The 4,790-nt window shown below is 59.8% G+C and overlaps 1 pseudogene; it reads right to left on the minus strand.

Moving 5' to 3' along the window:
- Window positions 1-341: 341 nt before the first annotated feature.
- Window positions 342-2,821, minus strand: LOC129047149 (serine/threonine-protein kinase pim-1-like; annotated as a pseudogene).
- Between the last annotated feature and the right edge of the window lie 1,969 nt (window positions 2,822-4,790).

Here is a 4,790-nt window from a genome sequence, read left to right on the forward strand (position 1 = left end):
TCCTCGCTGCCTCCAGCAGCAGCAGCCCCACCTGGTACAGCTTCTCCAGGGGCTCCTTCTCCTTCCCTGGGGGGAGACCAGGCTCTCAGGGTTCTGCCCAGGGCCCCAGCTGTCAGGAAACCAGGACAAGCAAAACCAGCTCAGATGGCAGCCACCAGTGCTGGGCAGAGCAGCTCAGCTCCAGCACAAGGGCTGTGTGTGCCCATCTGATGAGCCCTGGGCAGTGACACAGGCAGCACAAAAAAGTCTGGGTTCCTTTGCTACTCATTGCCAAGGCATGTGTGGAGCTGCAACTTACCAGGGCCCTGCACCAAAGTGTGCCTGTGGCTCTCTCCCTTCTTCTAGGGCAGATGAATATCCTGCATCCCAGGATGACAGAACAGCTCTTCCAATGAGGGCCTTTCCAAGTCCAGCATGTTTAAACACCGCCTGATCAGATCTTGGCACTCTGGGCACAGAAACCAGAAAACGCCGGGCAGTTGGAGAAGGCTCCTGTTGGCTTTGTCCCACTATTCCCGTGCCCAGGCCTTGCTGGATGTGCTCAGAGCTGGGCCTAAACTTTCCCATCAATTCCCTGTTTTGGAGGAGAGCAGGAGAGCAGGACATGTGCCACCTCCTCAGCAGCTGCCAGCGTGGGATGGCCACGAGCCCGCTGCTGTCTCCCAGCACTGGGCTTCCCCCCGTGGCCAGAGATGAAGATCCACCCTGAGAGAGCCCTTGTGGCAGCGAGAGCTGATGGTCCCAGCTGATGTTCTGGCCCCTCCTGAAAGGGTGCTCCCCACAGACCATCTGGTGCAGCAGGATGCCCAGGGACCAGATGGTAGCTGGCCTGCCATAGTACCAGCCAAAGTGGCTCCATTCCAGGGGGCTGTATGACCGTGTTCCTATGGAATAGAGATGGAGTTCATCAGGGGGATGCTGCTGCTCCCAGAGCCTGGCCCCAGCATCCCTGGGCATGCGGGGGCTGCCCCAGTGGCACACGGGGTGACCACTGCCCTCTCGCCAGCATCTGGGACTTGTGCACAGACTTGGGGTTGGGAAAGAAGACACTGGTGCTGGAAGAGGGCAGCGAAAGCCCTGGCAAGGCCCGACCATAATAAGGAAGAACCCACTCATTGCTGGGAAAAACCATGCCATCATTATCCCTGCCTGCATTGCCCCAAAAAACATTATGAACCCAAAATAGACCAGGTGAGCGGAGCAGTCCAAGGCCTTTCTCACCTGCACACCAAACCGGCTGGGGCTCACGTTCTACTCCCCCTCTCTGCTACCCCACCCACGGGTGTTTTTGTTGGGCTGTCCCAGCCCCAGCCCCAGTCCTGGCAGAGTGGTGGGAAAAAGCTGCCAGCAGGGCTGGAAGCTGGCTCCCCACTCAGCCCTGCTCAAAAGCAACTCAGCTGAAGACTCAGTGCCATGAAGGGCTGCAAAAGGGAGAATCCCTGCTGCCACACCCAGCTTGGGCTGTGAAATGTTGGGCCTTGAGTCACTGGGACCAGGAGCACACCCCTGCGTGGGCTCACCTGCAAAGTGAGTGTAGGCTGTGTCTTGCAGGTAGGTGCCACAGCCAAAGTCAATCAATTTGGCCTGCCCGGTGTGCAGGTCAAGCAGGATGTTCTCTGGTTTGATGTCCCTGTGCAGGACCCCGCAGCTGGTGCAGTGCCGCACGGCCTCCAGCACTGGCGGAACAGCTCCCGCACCACCTCCTCGGGCAGGAACCCCCTTGCCCCAATGAAATGCTGCAGGTCCTGACACAGCTCCGGGCGCTCCAGCACCATCAAGATGTCGTTGGGGAGCTCAAGGCACTCCAGCAGCTGGACCACACCAGGGAAGCCAGTGGACACTTTGGCCAGGGGCGCGCTGGTGCCGTCGGGCTGCGGGAGGAGCACGATGCCCTCAGTGGGGCCGATGCCGTGCCGGGGCTCGGGGAGCCCTCAGCCAGCCCGGGATGCTCTGCGCCCTGCGCTGGCCCCACGCCTGCTCTCCCTCGGGGCGTCCTGGCGGCTTCCACCGTGCCGGGCCTCGGCTCATCCCCGCCTGGCAGCCCCGGCTGCTGCCGCTGGCCCCGCTCACTCACCAGCTCACCCCAGTGCTAGACGCGGTTCCGTGGCACCCTTTTGATGGCCACCTGCAAGCCAAGGGCAGCAGCAGGCTCAGCTCGCCACCCGCCCTGCCCAGACCCATCCTCCGCCCTGCCCAGCCCCATCCTCCTGCGCCCACCTCCTCCTCGTCCGCCCCCTCCTCCTGTGGCCGCCGCTGGCCCCGCCGCTCACCGGGGCACCGTCCGAGAGCCGCGTGGCCGCGAAGACGCTGCCGAAGCCGCCGCGCCCCAGCAGCGAGTCCAGCCTGTCCTGCTCCTTCAGGCCCTGCTGCGCCTTCCCTGCCGGCGGGACGCGGCTGTCAGTGCTCGGCCCGGGGCCAGCAAGGGCCCCCGAGCACCCCTCAAGCGCCCCGGGCTGGCCATGCCCAGGTGTTCGCTCCCGGGAATGAGACAGTGGCGGCTCGGGGCCGGAGGCTGCGCTGCCAAGCAGCGGAGCTCGGGCTGGGCAAGCCGCAGCGGAGGCGGCGGGAGCGGCCGAGCCGCCTGTGTCCTCTGCGGGAACCGGGAGGAGCCGGGGCCGGGGCCGGGGCCGGGCTCGGGCCAGGCGGAGCCAAGGGAGGCGATGCCACCCCAGCCCCAGGCATTGATGCCCGCCCAGCAGCGCCACCGCCAGCACGGCCAGAGCCGGCCAGAGGCGAGACCGCAGTGGGACGCCCGGGGCTGGGCACGGGGCAGCCCCGCCCGGGGCCAGGGGCGGGCCGGGGGCATGGCCCAGCCGGGCATGGGCAGAGAGAGAGACTGGGAGATGAGGGGACACCGGGAAAGGGAGAGTGGGAGAGGGTGCAGGACTGCGGGAGAGGGAGAGGCGAAGCGAGAGGGAGTCGATAAAGTCGCTGCTTTCGCTGCTTTCGCTGCTGCTGCTGCCACTACTTTCGCTGCTGCCGCTGCAACTGAAGCTCTGGGGCCGTTTGTCCCCGTGTCCGTTTGTCCGCTGCCCGCTCGCCCCCGCGCCGAGCCCCGCGCTCCCCGGGAGCAGCCCCTGAGCCTGTCCAAACATGGGAACTTTGCCCTGTTCAGCCAAGACCCAGAGTCTGGACTCCTGCACAGCGGCACAGGAATCCCCTCGGTCACTGCTGTGCATTGTCCCTGCTGAGGGTCAAACACTATTGGAAAGCGTTCCCTGAATGCAGAATTTGTACCTGACCCAAGCACTGCACTTACCTCTCCAGCATTGCTTTCCAAAAACAAAAAAAAAAAAGCAGAGGAAGGCAAACTGTGTATAGCTCATGGTATTTGACAGTGTCTAAAACATGCCAAGTCATGGATCTTAGAGGTGAGGAGGTGAGATCCATTTGGAATTAATGAGATGGAGAAGTAATGCAAAGGGGAGCATAAAAATAAACAGAGAAAACATCTTGGTTTGTTTCTTTCTGTTTTCATTTCATTTCCTAAAAACTGTTCCAGTTCTTCCAGAATCTTCTCCACAGTCCTGTTTGCTCTTTCCAAGAACCTTTCCTGGAGAACCAGGTGCAGCTTCTGTCACAAGATGTGCCGCCAGCTGCAGCTTCTCTTGGCTTTCCACACCGTGCGTGCAACACGACTCCTGCAGCAAAGCAGGACAAATGTTTGAAGAACTTTACAGCTTGTTCTTTCTTTTCCATGCTGGCTGGGCAGTTGTGCCATTGGTGAGGTTTTCATTGTTACTGTTCTACCCTAAGAAAACATGACGGGCTACCAGGAATTGTTAGGGAATGCAAGTCTGAATGCAGAGAAAGAATCTCCAGAGCCTGCAGCCAGAAAGGGAGAGCTGTGTGATAATCATTCCACATCCCCTGGGACATCTTGAAAGCGATCTAGAAGATGAAAATGGCTGACAGAGGGAGTTTCTTTCAGTGTTCAGTTCAGATGATTCTGCATCTCATGCATTGATATAAATCAAGAGTACAATCAGTTCATGAAAGGCAGCAGAACAAGCTGGAACTCTCAGGAGATGACTGAAAGAATCTGAAAAGGAGAAATGGCAGGGAATGACTTAGTGAGCTTTGCCTGTACAAAGGATCATTTTTCCTAATAATTTCCAATCCATTCCCTCTGCTTTTGTCCTTCCTAACAAGGCCATTTTCATCCCAGATTCCCCATGCAATGGGAACCCTGAGCTTGTGGAAGTGGCTGAAAGATGCCCTGTTCCTCTGCAGGGACACTGAGGCTGAAGCAGGAGGCTGAGCCCTCTCTGGGGCAGCCTCCTCCGAGCTGGAATTTGTGCCGTGCTGGGAGAGGAGGAGGAGGGGGAGAGCGCTGGCGCTGTGTGGCAGGAGCAGGAGGTTTGGGCCGCAGGACATTCCGTCTGCGCCACTGCCCCGCAATGGGCGGCCGTGCCCGGGGCTCTGGGCCTGGCCCTGCGTGCGCTGAGCTCCCGACATTGTGAGAGCTCCCCGGGCTGGGCTCAGCTTCCCGCTGGGCCTGGGCAGCAGGCTGGGCTCCAGCTGGGACCAGCAGCAGCTGGAAATACCTCTGGGCATCTCCATTTGCTGCTGCTGCTCAGACGAAACAGTGGAGGGAGTCAAGAAGTTCTGGTTTCTCTTTCTCCTGGTGGATTTTTTCATTTGATTTGACATTCCTGAGGCAATTTCTGTGATGGCCTCTCTCAGTTGATTCTATTGCAGCAGCAGCAGCAACAGGGCTGTGTTTGAGCACTGCAAATGTGGCCTGTGTGGCTGCTTTAATTCTCCTTGACTTTGTGCTCAGGGACTTG

The sequence above is a fragment of the Molothrus ater genome, unplaced genomic scaffold, assembly GCF_012460135.2.
Source record: "Molothrus ater isolate BHLD 08-10-18 breed brown headed cowbird unplaced genomic scaffold, BPBGC_Mater_1.1 matUn_MA512, whole genome shotgun sequence".
NCBI classification, from domain to species: Eukaryota; Metazoa; Chordata; class Aves; order Passeriformes; family Icteridae; genus Molothrus; species Molothrus ater.